Source organism: Ceratotherium simum, chromosome 29 (assembly GCF_057802395.1).
Source record: "Ceratotherium simum simum isolate JZ-2026a chromosome 29, ASM5780239v1, whole genome shotgun sequence".
Classification (NCBI taxonomy): domain Eukaryota; kingdom Metazoa; phylum Chordata; class Mammalia; order Perissodactyla; family Rhinocerotidae; genus Ceratotherium; species Ceratotherium simum.
In genome coordinates, this window is record NC_141928.1 from 10074709 (window position 1) to 10101256 (window position 26548).

Here is a 26548-nt window from a genome sequence, read left to right on the forward strand (position 1 = left end):
CAGGCTGGGCAGGTAGCCGTGGGCGGCCCGGGCTGCACCAGCTACTGGGTTCTGGGGCTGGTTTGCTACCTGGTTCTGGCATTGAGTGTGCTTTGAGAGTTCCAGGAAACAGCCAATCCCACCTGGGGGGCCAAGTGCCCTCTTAGCCCCTTGCCTGGTGGCCATAGCCCTCTCCAGACCCCCAGCCTACTTGCTCTAGCTGTATATGGGCAGAGTGTATACCAATCTGCCTTGAATCACTGAGGACCACCACCATCTGCCTGCCCCCACCCCACAGGGTCACCCCCCCACCCAGCCAGGTGGGTAGAAACCTAAGGAGCCCTGAGGGCTTTCCCTACTGCCCTTGTCTCCTTGGTGTGTGGCTATGAGAGGCCACTGCCTTTGGTATTCAGGCACTGCCCCGGGAAGCAGGGTGACCGCAGAGGCGAGCGTGGCCGGAGCTGAGGGTGCTGAGCCAGGCGTGTTTTACAGCTCTGCCCAGACAGCTAATGGCCTCTCTGACATTGCCGCTCCAAACAGCGGCCTTGGAGCAGTCATAAATCAGGGGGCGCCTGCCCAGCAGCCCCCAGCCCTCCCAGATCGTCTGTCCTGGGAGGGGGAACATTGCCAGGAGGTTTGGGGCCCTCCTGTGGAGTGGTCCAGCAGTGCCCATGCAAGCCAGGCTTAGCAAGGATGTGAACACCTAGGTCAGGCAAAGGTGAAGTGTGCGCACACACACACGTGCAAGAGTGTAGTAGGTATTCATTTATGCCCCTACGCCTGAATGTCTGTATCTTTGTGTGTATGTGACTGCGTGAGCATATTTCTGCCTGTGTGCATCAATGTTTGAATGTATATGGATTAGTGGATATATGTCTAAAGATAAGTGTGTGTTATTGTGGAAGTGTATCTGTCTTCCAAGTGTGTGTGTGTTTTTGTGTCTATAGGAGCTATATAATTGTATGTCTGTTCATGGATGTTCCCATGTGACTCTGTTTCTCTACATGTACCTCAGTAAGCAGTTGTGTGTGATCCTCTGCATGAATGTGCATTTGTGTGTACAAGCACATCTACGTATATGTGTCTGTATCAGTGAATGTCTACATCATTTTATTCAATAAAGATTTATTGTGCACCTACTATGTGCTAAGCTTTATTCTTGGTGCTAAGGATACAAGGTTGAATAGACAAAGTCTCTGCTTTGGGCTGTGTTACATTCTAGCAGGGGGGACAGACAACCAACAAGCACCAAGAAGAAAATTAAATTGGGTCAAGGATAGAGTATGACTGGGTGGGAATGGGGAAGCTGTTTAAGTAGAGTGGGCAGGGAGGGCTTCTCAATGGAGGTGGCATTGAGCAGAAGTGTGAATGATGAGAAAAAGAAAGCCATGTGAAAATCTGTGGTAAGACTGTTCAGACTGTGGGAACAACCTGTGCAAAGGCCCTGAGGCTGGAGTAGAGTGAGCCGGCAAGGGGCAAGAGGTGAGGAAGGAGGGCAGGGAGGGCCAGACCGTGGAAGGCCGTAGAGACCTTGGTAAGAAATTTAGATTTTACTTCAGGAGTCAAGGAGAACTTTAGGCAAAGGAATGGCAAGTTCTGATTTAAGTCTTAAAACACTCCTTTTGGCATCTCTTTGAGATTGGACTGCAGGGGAGGGAAGAACTGGGAAGAGTGATGGGGATCAGCATGGCAGCAGTGGAGGGCATGACCAGTGATGGGGTACAGGACCTATCCATTCCACAACTTTTACTTTGAGAAAATTCAACCCCACAAAAAAGTTCAAAGCAGGGTATAGTTTTAATATATGCTAGATTGACCAATTGTTAAGATTTTGCAAAATTTTTCTTCCCCATTCCCCTTATCTGAGAGTTAGTTGCAGACATCACAATGTTTCAGCCCAAGAGACTTCAGAACGTCTTCTAATTTCAAGGACATTCTCCTACATAACCACAATACCATGATCACACCCAAGAGTAACACTGATAAAATAATACTTATATAAAGTCTATATTTAAATTTTCCCAATTATCCCAATTCTGTTGTGTCAGAAACTAAGGGTGTCTTGCAAGACTGGTGAGGACATGTCAAAAAGCACAAGAGATAGGTTGATGGAGATGGCCAAATTTTGACCAATTTGAGCATAAAAAAGAATATGACAGTAATGGATTATAGCACATTAAATTATAATTTTATTTATTTATTTATTTTTTCCCCCAAAGCCCCAGTAGATAGTTGTATGTCATAGCTGCACATCCTTCTAGTTGCTGCATGTGGGATGCGGCCTCAGCATGGCTGGAGAAGCGGTGCGTGCCCGGGACCCGAACCCGGGCCGCCAGCAGCGGAGCGCGCGCACTCAACCGCCAAGCCACAGGGCTGGCCCTATAGCACATTAAATTAAAAATAATCCATGAATCCATACAATACTCAAAGAGAGGACAGGAAGAAAAGTTATTTATAGAATGATGTAGAATGAAAACAGAAGAAATGATAAAATTAGAAAAATTACCATTTTGCAATCACCAATATAGTAATTGATTCGAATAAGACTCACTAATGGATGTTAAAATCGTCAGATGAAATGTTGGGGACACAGAACATTCACAGGATTTCAAAGTATCATTCAATAGATTACCTTTCAATTTCAAGTAGGAAGAGTTTCCTTTACAAAGGAAGAATCTAGCAGACACCATCTTAACCAAGGGATCAAACTTAGCGTCACGGATAGTGGGATGGATGTAGGACATATATTGAACGTAGACCTGACAGATGTTGCCCTAGGATTGAACGTGGGATCAAAGAGAACAATAAGAATCAAGACTAACTTCCAGATTTGGGGCTTGATCAACTGGTCAAATGGTGGTGTCATTTACTAAGATGGGAAAGAATGGGGCAAGAACCTGTTAGATGGGAGAGGATCAAACCGTCCATGCTGGCTCTGTTAGGGTTGAGATGCCCATATGGGTGGAGCTGTTGAACAGACATCTTGGTCTATGAACCTGTAGCTCTTGACCACAGTTAGGAGTGGAGATGGAAATTCAAGAGTCATCAGTGTGCAGGTAGCCAGGGGCTGGATGACATCATGTAGGGAGGAAGTCAACTTCTATAGTTTTAAAACCTTTTTGCATGTTAAAAATAGCTTTAATTTTTCTATTATGTGATGTATATATACTTAAAAGATTTTTTAAAAAATAGGAGTGTGAAAAGAACAAATTAATAATTCCCAACACCTAACCATTCACATTTTTTTTTTTTTGGGTGAGGAAGATTGGCCCTGAGTTAACATCTGTGCCAATCTTCCTCTATTTTGTGTGTGGGACGCTGCCACAACATGGCTTGATGAGTGGTGTAGGTCTGCGCCCAGGATCCACACCTGTGAACCCGAGGCCGCCCAAGTGGAGCACGCTGACCTTAACCACTACACCACTGGGCCAGCCCCCTAATCATTCACATTTTGATGATCATGCCTCAAACACCTTTCTGTTACTCTGCTTTCACACATGTTTGTACATAAATATATCATCTCATACATGTTTTTTTCATGGACACTTTTTAAACACTTTTTTAATCTTATCCCCTTTTCCATCTCCCTGCTCTTTCCCCAATATTCCAACAACCAATGTTAAAACCTGATGTGAATCCTTCCATGCCCTTCTACGTGCCCGTGTGGTCATATGCACATAGGGCTAGCAGATCATTGTTTGTTTGACAAAATGGATCATATTACATATATGTCTTTACGTTCTCAATTAATAATATTGTGGAAACTCTTGCAAGCAAATGTATTCTTTTTAATGGCTACATCTTGTGCCGTGGCGTGAATGTGCCATAATTTAAACACTCTTCTATTCATGGGCTCTTTCTAGTTCTTTGTCCATTACAAATATTGCAGGACTAAACACCTTTACATATTCCTGCATATGAGTGATTTTGTTTACTTCTATGGGACAAATTCTTATGAGTGGGATTGTTGGGTTGAAGGGTATGTATATTTGAATTTTTTAATAGATTTTTTTTCCATATTGCTTTCCAAAAAGGCAATATCAATTCTCTTTTTCACCAGTTACATATGAAAATATACTTTTCCTTTCACTCCCATCGGTAGTAGGTGTTAACATTCTTTTGAATTTTTGCCCATCTGATGGGTGAGAAGTTACTGTAATTTGCATTTCCCTGAGTACCAGGAGGTTGAACCATATCTTTGTTGGTCATTTGGGTTTACTCTTCTGAGTCTATTCATATCCTGGGAACACGTTTCTATACGATGCTTTGTCTTTTTCTTAATGATTTGTAAGAGCTAGAAATTAACTCTTTATCTTTAGTGTTTGTCTTTTAACTTTGTTTATGGGAATCTTTAGCCATCTAAAAAAGTTTAAATTTTATGTAGTCAGAGAGTTCCATGTCCAATAATGTTGGAATACTTTGTAAAAGATAATCTCTCTGACAGATAACAATTATAAACTCTGGACAAAATATTTAAAAGGCTATGTAAAGGCATTGAAAGTGATTAAAACCTGGCAGAAATTGGAGAGACTGACACTTGGAAAAAGAAAACATTAAATGAGTTTCTCATTTTAACTTCTTTGTGCTTAAGGCCAGGCTCCAGGAAGTGCCACATGAATTGGCTAAACACTAGATAGAAATCTGCATTCTTACTTGTTGAGGAATCAGAGGACAAAATTTAGGGCTTCCAGAGTAGTTGGAAAGGGAGGGAGGAAATCAGAAAGAAGAAAGAAGAAATCCCAGAAGAAAAAATCAACAGTCTTCTAAAGGAACATAATAGAATCCAAAGTCTCCACAACTTATCACTGACAGTATCCAGGATACAATCCCAACTTATCGGACATATGAAGAAATAGGAACATGTGACTCATGTTCAAGAGAAAGGCCATGGAGACCAACCTCAAGATGTCCCAGATCTTAGAATTAAGAGATAAGAATTTTAAAGCAGCTATTATAACTATGTTCAAAGACATGAAGGAAAATATGCTAGAAATGAATGATAAAATAGAAAACCTCAGCAGAGAAACAGACTATAAAAATAAGCAAATGGGAATTCTAGAACGAAGATATACAATATCAAATAAAAATTAACCAGATGAGATTAAATTTTATGTAGTAAAACATGATTTTTTTTTATAGACTCTAGTTTTCCTGTCACAAGTAAAAATGTCCCCTCTAATCCTTGGATTATACATATGTTAACCTAAAATTTCTCCTAAGGTTTTCACTTTTTTTATTGATGTCTTAATAGTTTATAATATTGTGAAATTTTGGTTGTACATTTTTGTTTGTCAATCACCACATACATGTCTCCCTTCACCCCTTGTGCCCATCCGCCCACCCCTTTGCCCCTGGTTACCATAATACAGTTTTTTCTGTCAATGTGTTGGTTTATATTCCACGTATGAGTGAGATCATATGGTGTTTGTCTTTCTCTCTCTGGTTTATTTCACTTAACATAATACCCTCCAGGTTCATCTATGTTGTCGCAAATGAGACAATTTTGTCTTTTTTTATGGCTGAGTACTATTCCATTGTATATATATATATACACCACATCTTCTTGATCCAATCATCAGTCGAGGGACACTTGGGTTGCTTCCGCTTCTTGGCTATAGTGAATAATCCTGCAATGAACATAGGGGTGCATAAGCCTCTTTGGATTGTTGATTTCAGGTTTGTTGGATAGATTCCCAGTAGTGGGATAGCTGGATCATAGGGCATTTCTATTTTTAATCTTTTGGGGAATCTCCATATGGTTTTCCATAGAGGCTGCACCAGTTTGCATTCCCACCAGCTGTGTATGAGGGTTCCCGTTTCTCCACATCCTCTCCAACATTTGTTGTTTTTTGTCTTGGTGATTATAACCATTCTAACGGGTGTGAGGTGATATCTTAGTGTTGTTTTGATTTGCATTTCCCTGATGATTAGTGATGTTGAACATCTTTTCATGTGCCTATTGGCCATCTGTATATCTTCTTTGGAGAAGTGTCTGTTCATTTCCTATGCCCATTTTTTGATCAGGTTGTTTGTTTTTTGTTGTTTAGTTGTGTGAGTTCTTTATATATTAGGGAGATCAATCCCTTGTCAGGTATATGTTTTGAAAATATTTTCTCCCAGCTGGTGGGTTGTCTATTCATTTTGATCCTGGTTTCATTTTTCTTGTAGAAGCTCTTCAATCTGATGAAGTCCCACTTGCTTATTTTTTCTTTAGTTTCCCTAGTCCGAGTGGGCACAGCATCTGAAAAAATTCCTTTATGACCAACGTCAAATAGTGTGTTGCCTATATTTTCTTCTATGAGTTTTATAGTCTCAGGTCTCACCTTCAGGTCTTTGATCCATTTTGAGTTAATTTTTGTGCATGGCGATAGCAGATGGTCCACTTTCATTCTTTTGCATGTGGCTGTCCAGTTTTCCCAACAACACTTATTGAAGAGACTTTCCTTTCTCGATTGTATGTTCTTAGCTCCTTTGTCAAAAATTAGCTGTCCGTATATGTGTGGTTCTATTTCCGGGCTTTCAATTCTGTTCCATTGATCTGTGTGTCTTTTTTTGTACCAGTACCATGCTGTTTTGATTACTATTACTTTGTAGTATGTTTTGAACTCAGGGATTGTGATGCCTCCTGCTTTGTTCTTTTTTCTTAGGATTGCTTTAGCTATTTGGGGTCTTTTGTTGCCCCATATGAATTTTAGTATTCTTTTTTCTATTTCCGTGAAGAATGTCATTGGGATTCTGATTGGGATTGCGTTGAATATGTAGATTGCTTTGGGTAATATAGACATTTTAACTGTGTTTATTCTTCCAATTCATGTGCATGGGATAAGGTTGTCATATATTATTTTTACATTTAAGTCTTATCCACTGAGAGTTAATTTTTTAAATGGTGTGAGGTGAGGATCCATTTTTACTTTCTTACAAATCGATAAGGTGCTTTTTTCCAGCATTATTTATTAATGAACCTTTTATTTTTCTTACTGAAGTGAAATATTTATTATGTATTGAATTCTCATATATAGGGGGATATATTTCTGGGCTCTTTATTCTCTTCCAAAGTTTTCTGTCAATCCAATAATCCTATGCCAATGCCATATTGTTGGATTCTAGTGGTTTTACAGTATATTTTAATATCTGTAAGGCAAGACCTCCTCCTTTAAATATTTTTTTGGCCATTCTCAGACATTTATTCTCCTACATGAACTTTATGATCATTTCATCCAATTAAAAATGGTACCATAATTGGAATTACATTAAATTTATATATTAGTGTTGGGAGAATGGATATTTTTATATCAAGATTTTCCATCCAAAAATATGGTATATACTGTCCATTTTTTCATACTATGTTTTAAATTTTTAAATAAATTTTCGTAACTCAGTGATTAGGGAGATTGACAAAAGACTTTATTTTATACATTTCTGTATTGTTTGAATGATAACAAGGAGCACATTTTTTGAAATAAATGAAAATAATTCTTCTTTCAAAACAAGTAATATATGTCTGAAGCTGATTGGTGGTTTCATGATATTTCATTACATTATCAATACTGTTTTTATATCTAAAAGATTTAATTTAAAAAAGTGAAAAAAGACTAGTATAAACACATTGAAATTTTTTTTCAGGCAATGCATAGAACTATAAAGAAGGAAATTAACATCATCTAAAATTCCACTAACCAGTGATAACCACCTCAATTGTTAATTTTTTGGTCTGTTTAATTCCAGACTATTTTCCTATTTTCTATGTATATACATACATTCACTACAAATATACACATATATACACATGTATGATTTTATATATGGTTATATATATGTATATATGCATATGCATCTAAGATGTATGTATATATCTAAGATATATATATATGTATCTAAGACATGTATATGTATCTAACATGCACACACACACCCCCCAAAATGGGCTTCTACTGTTATAATTTTTTTTTTTAATTTTATTTTTATCCCCAAAGCCCCAGTAGACAGTTGTATGTCATAGCTGCACATCCTTCTAGTTGCTGTATGTGGGACGTGGCCTCAGCATGGCCAGACAAGCGGTGCATCGGTGCGCGCCCAGGATCCGAACCCAGGCCGCCAGCAGCAGAGTGCGCGCACTTAACCACTAAGCCATGGGGCCTGCTCTACTGTTATAATTTCTAATAATGGCTTTTTAATATGATATATCATGAACATCTTTCCATTTGCAAACAAACACATTGTCATAATTTTTTGAAAATGCTTAGATTCTTTTATATGGATACATAACATTTTACTTAACAAATCCATTTTATTTTTTTGACAGTACCTTTACTATTGGACATGTAGATGTAGATTATTTCCAATTTTTCACCATTGTAAATACCACTATGAACTCTTGCTCTCTTGTCCTTCAGCATCCATAGGTAAATTCTTAGGAGTAATTTCTAGGATTCCCCACCTGTTCTTGAGACATTCTATCAACAGGACAGTGGGGTTGGAGAAGTGGCCAGAGGGGGCCGGGGTTTGGTCATCAGCCAATCCCAGAAAATTATAGGTCACCCAGGGTACTTGCCACCTTAGGATAGCCAATGCTTGATGGGCATCAGGTAGTGGCAGGCCAGAGTGTAGTCCAGAAATTTGCTCTCTAGACTTTCAAAGGTGAAAAAAAGAAAGAAAAGAAAAGATACCTTTTCTTGAGCACTTACTATATTCCAGGAGGTTTATACTTATTATTTCTCTTAATCCTTACAACAGCTCTTTGAGTATGATACTATTACTAGACCCCTTTCACAGAGAAAAAGATGGAGGACCAGAGAACTCATGACATTTGTCCAAGGTCATTTCTTGGGATTATATTGGAGGCTGTGCTGCTATAGACAGCCCAGGAGAGCCCTGGCTTGGACTTATGAGCACAAAGTCAAGAAAGATAGTCAGGATCTCTTCCAGGTGCGTGAGGAACTAAGATCGAGGTGTTCTGGAATCTTCCATCCAGGAGGCCCAGGAATATGGCTGGATCACTGCACGGGCCCAAGAATACCCTCTTCTGGAGCTGTCCCCAGGGGGTCTGGGGCTTCTGTCCATTGCTGTCCCTACACATGCTCATTGGCATCTGCTGGACAACTGGCCCTGTCATGAAGTTGAGAGATGGGCCAAAGACAGGCCTGTACCTGAGGAGCTCCCAGTCTGGTAATTAACACTGGCCGGAATTCATTGGTCTCTCTCTGAGGCCAGAGGCTTGATGTCAATCAGCCAAAGAACCCAGAGTCCCTTCCAAAGCCCTGCAGGATGGCAGTGTTTGCCCCTTCCTCAGCCACAGACCCATGGAGTCCCACGGGCACCATTCCTAGAAGGACACCCAGTGTCTCCAGGTTGACCTCCAGCACAGGCGGCTCTGGGGGAGGGGCTGCTTGCTGATGAGGCCCAACTCCTTCTCCAGTCTTTCATCCTTCTCCTGCTGCCACACCACGCAGCCCTGGGGGAGGTAGCTGTCCCTTTAGCTCCCTGAAGCCCCCTCCCTGATGGCTGCTCCCCAAGCCCCTGGCACAGAGTTTCCCCTTAGTCTTGGCTGACAGCCACAGGGAGGTGAGCCAAGGAAGGCATGGCCTTGATTCCCCCTAGAGGGACCTCCTCCCAGTGCCCCACCCAAACTTTCCCTCCCTACCACCCATGCTTCCTAACCTCTGGCCTCCAAGGACTGGCAATATCACAGGACCCCTATGTGAGTTTCCTAATGTTGCTATGACAAATGACCACAAACGTAGTGGCTTAAACAATACAAATTTATTATCTTAACGTTTCTGGAGGTCAGAAGTCTGAAATGGGTTTCACTGGGCTACAATCAAGGCATGGGCAGGGCTGCGTTCCTTCTGGAAGCTCTCGGGGAGAATCCTTTCCTTGCCTTTTCTGGCATCTACAAGCTCTCTACATTCCTTGGCTCGTGGCCCTCTTCCATCTGCAAAGCTAGCATCACATCACCCTGCCCTCTGCTTGTCATCATGTTACCGAACCAAGTGGGCTCGCCTCCTGGTGAGTTAAATAAGAATCTACACCAGTGGAAGTTGTCTCACAAAGTGTGTTTGCAGCAAATAGGAGGCCATGAGGAATCATTTCCAAAGTCATGGCGTCCCTGAATAAGGGAAGCAGGAACTTTTATTTGGTTGGGGAATGAATATTCAAAAGGGAGAGGCCGGTATTCACTTGCACAGGCTCAGTTGGAGAACATGCTTCCACATAATGAGGCCTAAGCTTCTCCTGGAGGGATATTTGCATTGAAAATAAGGCAAAGGTCATGGCCATAGCTCTTGTGTGAGGCTTGGTCAGTTTCAGGATGGCTGGTGGTTACATCTCCTTAACACACAAAAGGAAAAGAAACAGCTTGGAAAAACAGTTAATTGCTTCCAAACCCATCTGTGAGTTTCTTGAGGCACCTGGTTGGTGACAGTTACATTGGGCCCATCCCGCTCATCTCAAGATCCTTAGTCCGATCATATCTGCGAGGTCCTTTTTCCATAAGGTAATACATTCACAGGTTCTGGGGATCCGACTGTGTACATCTTTGTTCTGCCTACCACAGCCCCCAATTCCTGGCTTGTTTGCTCCGGGTGGAGCTGCCTTGGCGACATTGTGGCAGGGTCATGTTTCAGAGCCCAATTCCAGTACCCTCAGGCTCAGCTCAGTTCTACTCTCTGGGCTAAGACGCCTCGTCCCCGGGTGACAGGCACAAGTCCAAGAACAGACCACTCCGTTAGGACAGCTTAGTGACCACTGCAGCAAAGAGCAGGTACACACTCAGACACATGCATGCACACACACAGGGTGGGGTTAACCTAAGGGAATGGTTCAGGATTAATCCCTGGGTGCTAACTGTTAAAAGCCTGTAAGCGTGTCTGCATGTCCAAGCGTGTGTGAATGTGAACGTGTGCACAGTGTATATGCAGTTGTGAGGGTGTGCACGCATCCATGTATGAGTGTGTGGTTGCAGGTGAGAGCATGAGCGTGTGTGTAAGTGAATGAATGTCAAGGTGAGTGTACACGTCTGCACGTGAGTGTTCATTCTCTCTTTAGAGAATGAACAGGAGGCAGCCAATTTACCGTTCTAGGGGACGGACATAATTCATCTCAGGGAAGATGGCTCTTTGTTTTGAAAAGTACATTGTTGGCCCCCATGGGCACTGTCAGTGGCCTGGTGAGGCCAGGAAGGCCAGGGATGGAACGAAGAGAGGGTTGGATTTCTCAGCAGGATCTCTGAGGACAGCCTGGGAGGCAGGGGGTGAGGACACAGAGACAAGACAGAGGAGGCAGGAGCAAGAAGAGGACCCCTACAGGGCACGAAGTAGGGATTCCACACAAGCTCATGGCCAGTGCAAAATTCCCTATGGTGGGGTATAGCTGATCCATTTCTAGGACTGTGATGTCTGATACTGTTTTTTTTTAAACTTTATTTATTTTTCCCTTCAAAGCCCCAGTAGATAGTTGTATGTCATAGCTGCACATCCTTCTAGTTGCTGTATGTGGGACGCGGCCTCAGCATGGCCGGAGAAGCAGTGCGTCGGTGCGTGCCCGGGATCCAAACCCGGGCCGCCACCAGGGGAGCACGCACACCTAACCACTAAGCCACGGGGCCAGCCCTCTGATACTATTTTAATTTGCCTCCTGTTGTGTGCTGTAACTGTCCCTACCACCCCAAATCATCAGTAAATCCTGCTCACACAATAACCTTTGTTGATGCTGTCTGGGAGAGAATAGCAGGGTGGAGGTGGGTGTGACTAGCCAAAGGTGAAGGTCAGAGCCACAGTCAGGGGCCAGGATAGTGGCGAGGGTGGCTACAGTGCATATCAACCGGGAGAGTCTGTCTGGAAACCCATGGAAATATGGGGGAAGATGTTCTACAGCATGTGGGACAGGAGCTTGAACCATCTGGTTTTAATGGAAAGTAAGGGGTCGTCTTCGAGCATCTGGGTTACAATGTGCCCATAAAGGACATGGTGACTGTGTGAATATGTTTCTATCTCTGCCATCTGGAACTGTGTGCTGAATAGATCTAATGGGAAACTTGGTGTCAACCTTACACCATCAATTACTTCTCTCTCGTTTACTCAATCCCTTCAGCATAATTGGATCCGACTGTCTCTGTAGGAGATCTCATCTGCATGAACAGCTTTACCTACTAGCTATCCCTGGGTATTTGATCTGTGCTCAGAGCTGTGTTTACGACTGTCTACGAACATCTTCTCTTCGACGTGCCCACAGCACCTTGGATTCAACATGTGTCCAGCGGAACTCACTACTTTCTCCTGATGACCTAGTTCTTGGCCAGGAGTCTCCATAGATGGCTCCACTGCCCATTCAAATATACGAGCATGAAACTAGATGTCATTGCTGGATCCCCATCTTTCTCACCATCCCTTTATCCAACACATTGCAAGACCTGTCCATGTGACCTTCTCATCACATTTCAACCATCGTCTTCTCTCCATCTCCGCTGTCACCAATCTGATCCAATAAACCTTTGTTTCCTGCCTGCACTGCTGTAATAGTCTCCTAACCAGTCTCCCTGTATCTGCTCTTGACTTCCTCCAATCAGATATCCACTCTATAGCCAGAGTGAAATAGCAATTCAAAAAATTATATCGCAGTATTATATGCTGTATTAAAAACAATAGATCTCCACCCGCATCTACCCCAATCTTCAGCCCTCATCCCAGAGGCAACATCCAGCTCCTTTAGTTACTGTTGATAGTATCTCCAATACCTTCCAGTAATATGCTTCCATTTCTGTTTCTTCAATTATGTCTTACACATTATTAATTGAATTCCTGCTATGATAGGTGAGGGTTTAGCTCACAGAAAACTCTACTTAAATACTCTTCATTGCAGTGCCAAGTAGTATATTATAATCGTATTTCTTTTTTGAATACCCTTTTCCCCCTGGAATTTCCCCCTGCCCTTTCCCCTTGTGCTATTTGCTATTATCATATTTTCATTCATTTCCAGCCTTCCCATCCGGTTCTGTATTTTGTTATATCCTCTCTTTCCAGGAGTCCCCAGCTCCTACATGGATTGGTTCCTCCTTCGATCTACCGCGTTGCTTCTCTTCTAGAATTTCTCTCTGCTGTTTTTCTGGGCTGGTCTGTTGTTTCTTGGATGCTATGTGTTCCTTTTCCTTGGTTTATTCTTTTATTTTGCTGAAGCACGTTCTCAAGTAATTTCTTTTAAAAAAGTCACATTGGAGGTAAATTTTCTGAGAGGATCATTCTTCTAACCTCGCATTGATCTATAGTTTGGCTGGGCATATAAATTCTAGTTGAAAATCATTTCCCTAAAAGTTTTGAAGATATTGGAAATATTGAGTCTAATGTTGCTAGGAGAAGTTTGATGCTATTTTGGTACCAATCCCTTCTAGGTATCATATTTTCTTTCTTGAAGCTTTTAATAGTTTCTCTCTATTGTGGTGTTCATGTCAGTGTTTCTATATGTGGATCTTTACGCATTCATTTTTGTCCAGCATTCAGTAGGTCTATTCTGGAGACTTGTGTCCTTTGCCTGTGGGAAAATTTCTTGTATTATTTCTTTGTTAATTCTTCCTCCCACCCCCTTTTTTAAATTAATTTTTTTCTGGGACTACCATTAGTTAGTTATTGAAACCCTTCAACAAATTCTCTATTTTTCTTATTTTCTTCTCATATTTTCTCCCTCTTTTACCTTAATCTCATGTTCTGGGAGATTTCCTTGAATTTATCTTTTAATTTTATTGAATTGTTCATGTTTACTTTCTCTTAGTCCTTTCTTATTATTTGATTGTTCTGTGCCTTCTCTGTGTAGGAGGAGGGTTGGGAGGTATAGAGGTCGATGGATTTTTCTGCCTGCTTCCAATTGATCTCCTTGTTTTAAGCCCCACGTGTCCCTCCCACCTTCCTCTGCATGAGACATCTTTGAGACCAAGCCGCTCCTAGGTTCCTTGGGATCAAATCCTCGTGTAATGAGAGCCCCTCGGACCGCACTGAAGCTGCAGTCCCCTCTCAACAGCTTCCTCAGCACTTCTCTCCCATCTGCTTTTTGGCTTCCAGAAATTTGTAGAAAGGTTTAGCCCATATCTCTTCTCCTGGTTCTTTTTATCGCTGTGTGTGCATATCCTTCTTATTTCTTTCCATTCACTTTGGCAGCATTTAGGAGAAAAAGGAGATAAACGCACGTGATTGATTAGTCATCTTTAAACAAAGGTCCAGGGTGATCTGTGCGAAATCCACAACAGATCACATCACCACCTTTTGACCCTCCACTCCCACCCCAACTTTTGTTTGAAACCCTTTAGTGGTTTCCCACTGCTCCTTAACATGCCTGCCAGGCCCTGCCTGGTTTTCCCCTACTTATTTCTGAAGATATATTCCGGTCACTGGCTTCTTCCTCTTTCTTCCTTTTAGCTTTTTAACTTTTGACTTTTTTATTGAAGTCTAAAATACACAGAGAAAAATGCACATATCCTAAGTAGACAGCTCAAAGAAATTTAACAAACTGAAAACACCCATGTAGCAGTACCCAGAACCCAAAATAGAAAATCACAGATTCCAGAAGCCGCTCTTGTGGTTTTTTTCATTACTTTCCCAAGGATAACCATTCTCCTGACTTCTAATATCACGGGTTAGTTTCACCTGTTTGTGTACTTTATATAGATGGAATTATCCAGTATCTATGCTTTTGTTCTCTCTGCTTTCACCCATAAATATATCTGTGAGATTCATCCATGTTGAACGCAGCCATTATTTATTTATTTGCATTTTCAAATAGGATCCCAATGCATGAATGTACCACAATTTATCTATTTTGATAAAATCCATTCTGCGATTTGTACGCATTTAGGCAGTTTTGAGTTTTTTACTGTTATGGGTAAGTGCAGCGATGACCATTCTCGTGCATGTCTTTGGTGAACACTGAGTGTGGTATACATCAGGAGTGGAACTGCTGGGGCACTGGGTATGTATACATTCAGCTTTAAGAGTTAATGACAAACACTTTGCCCAAGGACCAATATTCATTTCCACCTGCAGTGCGTGAGAGCTCTGTTCTCCACATCCTCTTCAATACTTGATATTTTGTCTTCTTAATTTTAGCCCTTCTGGTGGGTGGTAGTGGTATCTGGTTGTAATTTCAGTTTGCATTTCTCTGATGACTAATGAAGTCTTGTATCTTGTCATATGTTTACTGGCCTGTTGAATATCTTCTTTTGTGAAGTATCTATTAAAGTCTTTTTCCCTTTTTTTTTTAAAAAAACGGGTTGCCTGTTTTTTTCTTATTGATTTGTAGGCATTTTAAAAAATATATTCCGAATCCAAGTTCTTTGTTAAATATGTGAATTGTGAACATTTTCTCCCACCCCTTTAGTTAGCTTTTCACCCTCTTGCTGGTATCTTTTAAGAACAGAATTTCTTGATTTTAATATATTTGATTTATGAATTTCTTCTTAGTTATTAGCCTTTTTGTGTCCTATTTAAGATGTATTTGCCTACCCCAAGGTCATAGGACTGCTCTCCTATGTTTTCCTCTAAGCTTTATTGTTTTACCTTTCACATTTACCTCTGCAAATCATCTGGGAAGGATTTTTGTGTATGATGTGAGGTGGGAGTCAAGATACACTTTTTTTCATATGGATAGCCAATTGACCCAGCACCATTTATTGAAAAGACCAGCCCTTTCCCACTGGACTACAGTGTCACCTTTGTATAAATACGATAATCATATATGTGTGCATCAGTTTCCAGACTCTCTCTTCTGTTCCATTGGTCAACTTGTTTATCCTTGCACCAACACCACACTGCCGCAATTACTATAGCTTTATTAAAAATCTTGGCATCTAGTTTGCCTTGGCTCTTCTTAGGCACTGGCCTCCTTTTAGACATGTGTATTTGCCACGCCCTTTCCAACCCCAGGGCCTTTGCACATGTCCCTTCTGCTCAAATACTCTTCCCTCCTCTCATCTCCTGGTTAGCGCTTACTCTTCATATCATATCTCAGTTGTCACTTCCACAGAGAAGCTTTCCCTGAACATCCCAACCAGGTCAAATGCCCCATGGAAGCTCTCATAATACCGCTTGCCTCTCAGTTGTAACATTGCTTACAATTCAATTTTACATTTATTCTTGTGGTTATTTGATCAATGCTTATTCCTCCTCTAATCTGTTGAGCTCCACAAGGAAGAAGACCATTTCTGCCTTATTTATCAATAGAGTCCCAGGGTTTAGCACAATTAGTCACTTAATCAAAATTTTTGAATAAACGAAGGAAAGAGTCCCTTATTTATGGCAATCTGGGTGTGTATTTGTGTCCATGTGTGCTTTTGTGTGTATGTGCATGAGCAAAGCTTTTCAGTGTGTGTGTGTGTGAGCAATACAAAAAGACACCAACCTAGAAGCACCAGATCAGGGGAGATGGACCCCTTCCTCCCCTGTCTAGTTCTCCTCACCCCTACCTTCCCCTTGCACCCCTCCTCTCCCCACCCTGCACTGTCAGGCATCCCCAGCAGCCTTCTCTCCATTCTGAGTGGCTAGAGGAAGACGCTGGTCTCCAGCTGCCTCCGCTCGGCTGCCCTTGTGCAGTTGTCAGCCAGTTGTGCACGCCGATTACTATGAATGCCACCATCTGGTACGCCACGCGGACATCATAATCTTTTCTTAATTACATTAGCAGCGCAATAAGTTACTGCATTACAAGGCCGGCGATGAGCTTTTAAATCTTGGTGGAAATCATAAATAATTGCACTAAGTACCAGGCGCCAGATGTGTGTGCCAACTTTGGTTGCACTAGATAAATAGTAACCTTACAAGAGTGTTAGACAGCCGGCGGTCCGGCCGGCCACCAGGCCACACCACACCTGGGGCTCCGCTGCGGGAGGCCCCCACCGACCACGCACCGCAGAGAGAGGCAGGGGAAGGACTCAGGGGAGCCCTCCGAGTGTGTGGGTGCCCGGGAGAGAGAGGCGTCCCAGAGCCAGAGCCAGAGAGGGCGCAGGAGGAAGGTGGAGAAAGACAAAGGGAAAATGAGGTGGGTGGACGGGAAGAGAGAGAGAGAGAATGGGAGAAGAGAAGGCGGGAGGGGAGAGGGAGGAGACAGGAGACAACAGGGGCCCGGAGACAGAAAGGGAGAGAGACACTGAGGTGGAGACAAAGAAACACACAGAGAATGGCTGAGACCCAGAGAGAGTGACGGAGACTAACAGCGTGAGTGCAAAGTCCCGGATGAGTGTGAGGCTGAGAGAACAAAGGGGAAGCCTTGTTTCAGCCGACCTTCCGGCCTTGGCCGGCAGCGGGGAGGAATCCCAGGGACCAGCTCAGCTCCTCAGGGCAGCAGACATATGGTCAGAGGGTGGATGAGGCTGTGGCCAGGCCTGAGGGGACTTCCAGCAGGATGCTCAGGGCTCTGGGAAGGAAGCTGTCCTCTTTGTTTCTTTCCCTTTTTCTGAAAACCTCCTGAGTCTGAGAGGGAGGAGGTGAGTCATCGAAGATCCAGAGGAAGCAGCTCTGGTTTGTGTAGAGGTGGCCACTGCAGCTTCTTTAGGCTGAAGAAGGCCAGAGATCGGGACAGTCTCTCTGAGGGGGTGACTTTTAAGTTGAGACACGTATGATAAGTCACAGTTAGCTAGGTGATGAGCAGGTGAAAGAAGGGGAGAGTGTTCCAGGAGGGGGGGAACAGTATGTGCAAAGGCCCAGAGGTAGGAAGGAACTTAACATGTCTAGGAAACAGAGAGAGAGAGAGAGCAGATGTGGCTCAGGCAAAGAGAACGACAGAGAAAGGTAGGGAACTTGAGGCAAAATGGATGGTTAAAGATGTGTTTATTTCTACTCATTCCTGAAATCTTACCAAAATGGACTTGCATGGAATTTAAAGATGTAAAAATCCACAGGACAAAGAGAACAGGAGAGGAGACAAAGCAGACGAGGGTTACTAACTAAATTTTGGAAGCTAGAAAGAAGATGGATGATGGTAATCGACTTGCAGAGCAGGGAAAGCTGGAATCTGAGCCTGCAAGGAGGGAAGCCAACTAGGGACAAACCAATTAGCCCCAAGGACCTGGGAAAGACTCAGGATGGGAGGCTGGGGACTTCCGAAGGGGGCTGAGAGGGAGTAACGTGAGAGGACAGGTTAGAGCCTCATTCAGCCAGGGCACCAACCACACCGCCCACCACAGCTGAAGACAAGAAGTTTACCCTCTAAGAGGGCTGACTATGGAGGCTCTGAATATAGGGCATTAGCTAAGCAAAGAGTGAGGCCCAGACTAAAACCGGTACCTCTGTCCTCCCAGGTTGCTCACAGGATGCTGGCCGTTGGGCTTAGGACTATCTTCATGCCTCTTTCTCCCTTCAGGTCAGGCAATTAGAAAATTCTTTTCTGGGGAAGCTGCCTGGCACAAGGGACGAGGTCTACAGAGACCATCAAAGGCCCTCCAATGAAAAAGCTAGTGTCCGCCTGATCACCCTCGGGTGAGCCCCACCCATGGGCATAGAGCTTCCAGTCAGCTCTTTACCCAATACTTTGAATATGAATGACAGCCAATTATCACCAGATATTTGTACAAAACTCTGGAATGAAAGACAGAGACTAAAGATTCAGGAATAGGGAAAGGCAATTAGGAGGAAAGAGAGAAAATACAGGGAGCAGGGAAACATTTAAATAAATACCTAGGACTAATATCCTCTGAAAGATAAGAGAAGGCATTGCAGCCATAAAATAAGATTAGAATGCTATCTACGTATTTTTTAAGGGACTGTTGAGAGAACATGAAAGGATTGGAAGATAAAGTTAAGATGACTCAGAAATTAGAATAAAAAGAGAACGAGAAATTTTTTAAATAGAAAATAAAATATGAGGAAATTAGAGGATCAATCCAGGAGATCCAACATCCAACTAATTGGAGATCAAGAAAGAGAAGAAATAAAATCAGTTCATGAAGTCTAGAATGATGCTAATAGGTGTTCTAGAAAAAGAGAGGAGACAACAGAAAAGAGAACATTACCAAGAAATTTTCCCAGAATTGAAGGATATGAATTTCCAGATTGAAAGGGAACACTCCAGCCCAGTGAAAAAAGACTCACAATTAGGCATATCATTGTGAAATTTCAGAACGCTAAGAATAAAGAGAGATCCTAGAAATTTCCAAAAAAGGGAGAAAGTTGTATACAAAGAATTGGGAACCGGAATAGTCCTGAACTTCCCAATAGCAACTCTGGAAGCTAGAAGACATGGAGCAAAGAATTACAAATTATAAGGGAAAATAATTTCCAACCAAGAATTCTGAATCTCACTTAGCAATTAACTGTGAAAGAAGAATAAATACATTTTCAGACATGCAAGATTAAAAAAATATTAGCTCCTCTGCAATCCTTCTCAGGATGCTACTAGAAGACATGCTACAACTACATGAGGATGAAAACCACGAAAGAGAAAAGCATGAGATACAAGAAATGAGATCCAACAGAAAGGCAAAGGCAACACCTGGAATGATGGGAAGGAAATGGATCAAGAAGACAGTTGTATACCAGGTAGACCTTGAGAAAAAACACCCTGGATTATGGCAGGAATATGGAAGGCCCCAAGGGGTTGTGTCCAGCAAAGAAACAAACAAATGATAGATTACCAGATGAGTTTGACCCTATTGGGAAGAGTTTTTTAGTTCATTGGCGAGTTTGAGGCTGAAGTGGTGAAGAATCACAGAATACTAGGCAAGTGAAAAAAACAAAGCAATTATTAATTCTGGGAAAAACAAAAGTTATACAAGAAAAGAATGCATCAATAGTACACCACATGTCTCAGCTGTGACCAATATTTGCATAGTCGTAATTTTTAAAATATTGGATATTTAATTAACGAAAATTGTGATGTAACTATGTTGGAAGGATGGGAAGAGGGGGAGTGTGGTATGACGTAAAAGAACTAAATCCTCATCTTTCTTGCTAGAAAGTCAGTATTTTTTTCCTTCAAAAATGGGGAACTAGCAGCATACACAGTTGCTTTGAAATACAAAGGCAAATAGCAAAGAGATGGCTAAAAGTTGAAAGTTGTCTCGTGGAAGGGGACACTGAGGATGTAGCAGGGACCGTTGTTTTTTGTTATAAACCTTATTCTCCTTTTTGACTCTTTAAATGACTTACATGAACTTTGATATAAATTTTAAAATTCAATTAAAAAAAAAGAAATCAGGAGATGGCTTGAAATGAGGCTAGCAAGGTGAACAGGCAGCAGATCCAGCAGAGCCTCACAGGCCATCTAAGACAGTTGAAACTTTTCCCAAGGGCAACGTGGAACCATAGAAGGATTTTCAGTAGGGGAGTGACAATGTCAGATCTATTTTTCTAAAACAAGACTTTGTTTCCAGTTGCAATGTTTAGGGCTGACCTTCGTGCTGAATTACCCAAGACTGAAGTACAGAGAGATGGCTTGCTCCCAGGTTAGCTCCCCAATCTGGGGCGGGCCTGCCTAGCAAACTCCACACAGGCTGCAATTTTGAAGGCCAGGTGCAGATCAATGGGAAGGCTCCACAGCAGATGGGAAATAGAGGAAGAGAAGCTGACACCACACTCCCCCACCCACCCATTGCTCACTAGAGCTCAACCACAAAGCTACCCTTTTTTCTGGGGGAGGGGTCATGTAGGGTCAACTCAAGAACATAGTAGAACAGATTCCTGCTAAATGAGTTGGCTAGAAACACAAAATTATTTTAGTAGCTGTTGTCATGCTGGTATACTTTACTAGTCTTTCATCAAAAAAAGCACTAAGTATAGAGGTATTTTATCACTATATATGTTTTTATGAAGATTTGAAAGTTAAGGGCTAATTCACAAAATAATATTACGGATACTTTGTTCACTGTTCTCTTTGGTGACCACATGCCTGGTTTGTTTTTTCTTGTGCTATAGGTCATTTTGTTTTCTCTTTGGGGGAACTCTTAAATCCTGGAAAGTGTCAGGCACTCACGATACTTCCACGAAGCCAGGACACATCCGTGAATGGGTCTGGTCCAAGACCCAGCGTCTCAGAGCATTTGGACAATCACCACTCCCAGGAAGTCCACTTCAGACAGTGGGGCATGGCAAGAAGATTCCATGTGATTCTCTAATTTTTTGTTAAGTGCATAAAAAACAGCCAAAATCTTGGTATAACATCATATCCCGTTTAACTCTACCTTCCATAGTGCTCATTCACCCATAATGCGGGTTTGTCTATGAAATAGTTTCCTTAAAAAATATGCATGTATGTCACATATATAAGGCAACCAACTACAATAGACTATATAAAGGTATTTTTTTCCTTGCTCAAGAGCTACTTTATAATTCAGCCAACCAGAGCTAAGGGGCAGGCTGCCTGCACTGGCTCAGGTTAGCACACAGGACTAAATATGCTTTTAGCCAGTCAGTCTCCTGTGCCACCTGGAAACAATGTATTCTGAAGAGTGAAGTCCACTCCCTCCCGTCTGTCCTTTCTGCCATTTATCGTAGAGGCAATGGTGAATGTGGACATGGGGCATGGAATCCCAGTCCTGTCGCTTTTTAGCTCTGTGACCTTGGGCAGGTTGTTAGTCTTTCTGAGCCGCGGTTCACTCATCCGTAAAATGAGGATGATAATAGAACGTAACTCATATGGTTGCTGTGAGGATATAGAGGGTTAATATATCTATAAAGCACCTAAATTCCTTTCTATTGTGGGATTAAAAAATGTGTATAGCAGTATAAACTGCTGGGAAAATTGGAAGAAAAAAACCCCCTCAAACAACTGGTCCATTTAATGTGCTCCCATCCAGGCTTACCTCACTTGTCCTAAGTGAGATAATTTTTGCCTTTGCATTAAAAAAAAATTATTCAGACTGACCTGGGTTTGAATCCCATCCTTGCCACTTACTAGTTGTGGGAAAATGGCTTCGCTTCTCTGAGTCTCTCTTTCCTAGAGGATAATGTGAATAAACTCCATCTCTAATGGGGTTGCCATGGGCATTCAGTACCATGGATTGTATAGAGCTTCACGCTTGGTGCTTGGTACACAGTTAGTGTTCAAGAAACGTGCTGAGGGAAATCTGTCATCCCACTCCTGCTGTTTCCTTCCTAGAAGACGGGCTCCATTGGTGTAACACCCCTGGCCTCAGTTCTCAATCAGCTCTCAGTGTAGGTGGCTTCCCCATAGGCTCTTATGGGTCACACACCCCACCCTGTGATCTAAAGCTGGCTCTGGAATAATCATGGCCTTGGATTTTAGATCCAAATCACAGCTTCACTCTCATAAGAATGGCATATTTTATTAACGCACAAATAAAAAGGAAAAGGGAATCAGTTATAAAGAGATGCGTTACCTTCTTAGGTTATAGGGAAACAACTCGATAAAATTATTGCAAACCCAAAAACTACAAAAGGCATTAAAGAAGCCTGTCCTTGAAGGACTCTGTCTCTAAGAATTAAGTTGTCCAGAGAATCGAGGTATACCGAGAAAAGTATACCTCAGACTATCAGATCAGGACCAGTGGAAGAAAGGAAACAATTGAAAACAACCTCACTAAGCAGAGGAAGAGAAAGATTGAGACCTTGGGACCAGACTGGATGGATATGAGATGACAAATGTGATCTTGAAGGCAGAACAGATTGATATGAAAGGGAAGGATAGACACAGCATCAGAGAAGGGGCCATGTCTTAGCTGTTACTACAGCAGAAATGGTGATTGGGGAAATTTACCAGAGGAAGAGAAGCAAGATCTCAGAGAAGAGACTAGAATGATTGTCCGCAAGGGAATCACATCCAGGATACCATTGGGAAATGGTCTCTTACAGACAGACAGACACACACCACACACACACACACACACACACACACACACACACACAAAGTACATCATTGGAGCAATTGGGAACTCTCTCCTTAGACATTGGGGCATCTGAACCAAGGAGTTACAGAGGATCCAGGCAAATCTGAGAGGGAAAAAGAAGATCAGCACAAAATACTAGAAGCATCACAAGGTGAATTGCAAGGTAGCTGGAGATCAAGTCATTACTTGGCCCCTGAGAAATCTAAGGAAGTAGGGCTCTCTAAGGCAGCAGTTCATAGTGCTGGTTGCACGTGAGAGTCACCTGGGGAAGCTTTTCACCACAGTGATGCTTGAATAGCACCCCAGATCAAAGTAATCAGTCAGCATCTGACTGATGCTCTGGGCAGGTGTTCTCGAGCTTGAGGAGTCAGGAGAATCCCCTGGAGGGCTTGATAAAACACTGATTTCCGGGCCCCACCCTCAGAGTTGCTGATCAGTGGTTGGGTGGTGCTTGAGAATTTTGAATTTCTAACCAATTCCCAGGGAAGGCTGAGGCTGCTACCCAGGGACCTCACTTTGAGAACCACCTTTCCTAAGGGAAGGCACTGCAAAGATAAGACAGATAAAGGGGGGCCAGGCAGGACGACAGATGGAGGCAGGCCTAGGTTAGATGTCAGTTGATGGAGAACATCTCCTGGGCAGGATTAACCAATTTAGGAAGTGAAGTCGGGGCAAGATTTGTTTGCTCTAATGGATGCTTTTAGCATAGCTAGAACTTCCTGATTTCATTTGCTCTCACTCTGGGAGATACCACAAGACAAAAACAGTGCCTTCCTGAAAGGAGAAAGGAAACACACTGGGGCATGAAACTCCAGGGACATACCCTACAACTGCAGAAAAAGACAAAGTAAAAAGTCTCCTCGAGGTCCAGAACATTCCAAAGTGAAGTCTGCACCCTGGAAAGCACCTGGTAGAGATGTGGGTCCTCACTAGGAGCCCAGGGGAACAGGCTGCAGAAGCTTCAATCGCAGCTTCAGTTCAGGCATCTGCTGAGAGCAATGGTGCAGCGAAAGCAAAGTGCAGAGAGAGGAAGAAAGAGTCTCTACAACAGTGGTTCTCACGCTTTGCTGCCTAGTAGAATTACCCGGAGAACTTTTAATCTGCCCCTTGTGTAGGCCACAACCCACGCCAATTAAATTGGAATTTCTGGAGGTGGTACCCAGGCATCTATATTTTATAAAACTCCCCAGGAGATTCCAAGGGACAGCCAAGCTGAAGGACAGGACCTTGCTACTCAAGGCGTGGCCCATGAACCAGCATCCTGGTTCATCACCTGGGAGCCTGTTAGAAATGCAGAATCTTGTGTCTTCCCCTGGACCCACTGAATCAGGATCTGCTTTTTATCCACATCTCTAGGGACTGGTGTACACATAAGTGTCTGAGAAGCACCGCTCTAGAAGGCAGGTTTCTTAGGCCGAAGCAGTTCCAGAGCAAGAGGCATTGGCACCAGGAGTTGGAGCACAGATCTGAAAACACCGGCTCCAAGACACCGTGGAGACTGCGTCATTAGAGAGAGTTCATCATGTTCAGTTCATCACGGGCATTCCAGAAACACAAGGCTCTGTGGGACAATACTGGAGGGAAAGAAGGTGATCTCAGACAAAATTTGCCAAATTGTTAACAGTGGCTACCTTCAGGAAGAGGGACGGTGAAGTGGGCAACCTGAGTTTTTGTTTTCTGGTTTTCTGTACAATTTTAATTTCCTAACTATGAGAGTGTGTGTGTGTGTGTGTGTGTGTGTGTGTGTGTGTGTGTTTTGGGAACTGGTAAGGGCTATGTTGATGTGGGATTATGGGATATTCTTTAACATTTTCTTTATTAAAAAATCCAATAAATGGTATTTTTTAAAAAGCAATATACAAAACAAAAGCTATTAGAAATACCAAGATGAATTTGGCAAAATCACAATCTTAATAGGATACCTTAATATTATTGCATCATTTTGTCTTTGTCAAATCAAGTAGGCAAAGGGAAATAAAAATATGGAAGATATGAATAATTTCATTAATAAGGTTATTTACTAGATATATTTCAAAATATGTAATCTACATACATAAAATACACATTCTATACACATAGAATACATTCCACTTAGCGTTTTAAAAAAATATAACGTTTTTCTAGCCCACAAAGAAATGTTAATTCCTTTCAAAAGGTAGGAAGTTTAAGCCACATGAGGGTAGAGAACATGTCTGTCCTGTCATCATTGATCCTCAGTGCCTACCACAGCAGCTGCTACAATGTAGGCACTCAGTAAATATTTATTATTAGAGGGAGGCTATATTTTCTCACTTAAATGCAGTAAAATAAAAAGTTCATAACAAAAGTTTGAACAAATAAAAAGCTCAAAGCATTTGGAAAATAAAAGAAATTCCCCCTCAAATAATCTTTAAAGTCAATGCAATATCAATTGCAACTTAGTAAGATTTTTCATCGACTTTCACAAGCTGATTCTAAAATAAATATGGAAAAGCAAATGTACAGTCACGTGTTGCTCAAGATGCGTCATTAGTCGACTTCATCGCTGTGCGAACATCATAGAGTGTATTTACACAAACTTAGATGGTACAGCCTACTACACACCTCAGCTATATGGGACTAATCTTATGGGACCACTGCGGTATATGCGGTCTGTCATTGACCAAATCGTCGTGATGCAGGGCATGACTGTATGCAAATTGACCAGATAAATATTAAACATACTCTATTTTTCGTTCTATGAAACTTATAACTTTGTAAAATTATAGAAATTAAACTGAATCGCTTCTCGGCCTTTTGGCTGAGATCAAGCGTAGAAATTCAACTGTCGTGATGGTGCAGGAAAAGACAGTTAAATTAACAGATAATAGAGAGTTCAGATATATACTGTCCATTGATTTATTAATTTAAATAAGATACATGTCAAATGTGTGAGGAAACTATGTACCATTCAATACATGATACTGGGGCAATTTTGTCTCCCATTTGGAAAAAATAAAATTAGATCCTTACCTCACACTAACCACAAGGAAAAAGTCCCAGCGGCTTAAAGTCCTAAAAGCAAAACACACAGCAACTGTGTTAGAAGAAATATAGGAGAATGAATATCGACTTGGGGTCTGGGGAGCTTCTTAGATAAAGCAAACACCAAAGGCCATAAATGCAAAGTTTAATAAATTTGCTACACTATAAGCCATAATTCTTTGTGACAAATGACACCACAAAAGTTTTTGAAAAATGACAAATGTGTTAAAAATACTGACAACCTTTAATTAAGAGACAAAGAATTAGGATCAAGAATAAGGAAAGAATTCGTGTAGGTCAATAAGAAAAAGACAATTTAATAGAAAATGGAGAAAGGACATGAACAGGCAATTCACAGAAAGGAAATACGAACGGTCAGTAGTCATATTTAAAAAGATGTCTCACTTTACCAGTAATCAAGGAACTAAATGCAAGGTAAAATAAAGAGATACTATCTTTCACTCATTAGTTTAGCTAACTTTTCAAGTTCGAGTATAATGAGTGTTGGCAGGATGGGGGTAATAGATTCATACATTATGAGAGGAATATAAAAGGTATAATGAAAATATACATAAAATGGCATTCCTGCTTTGAAGGGCATTTGAGCAGGGCCAAAGTGAAAAAAATGCACACTCCATAACATGACAATTCTACATCCTTGCTTCTACCCTGGAGAAAACGTTGGCACATTCCTAGGGCAGCTTGCACATGATTTTGACTGCAGCATTCCCTATAATAGAAAAACTTGGAAAT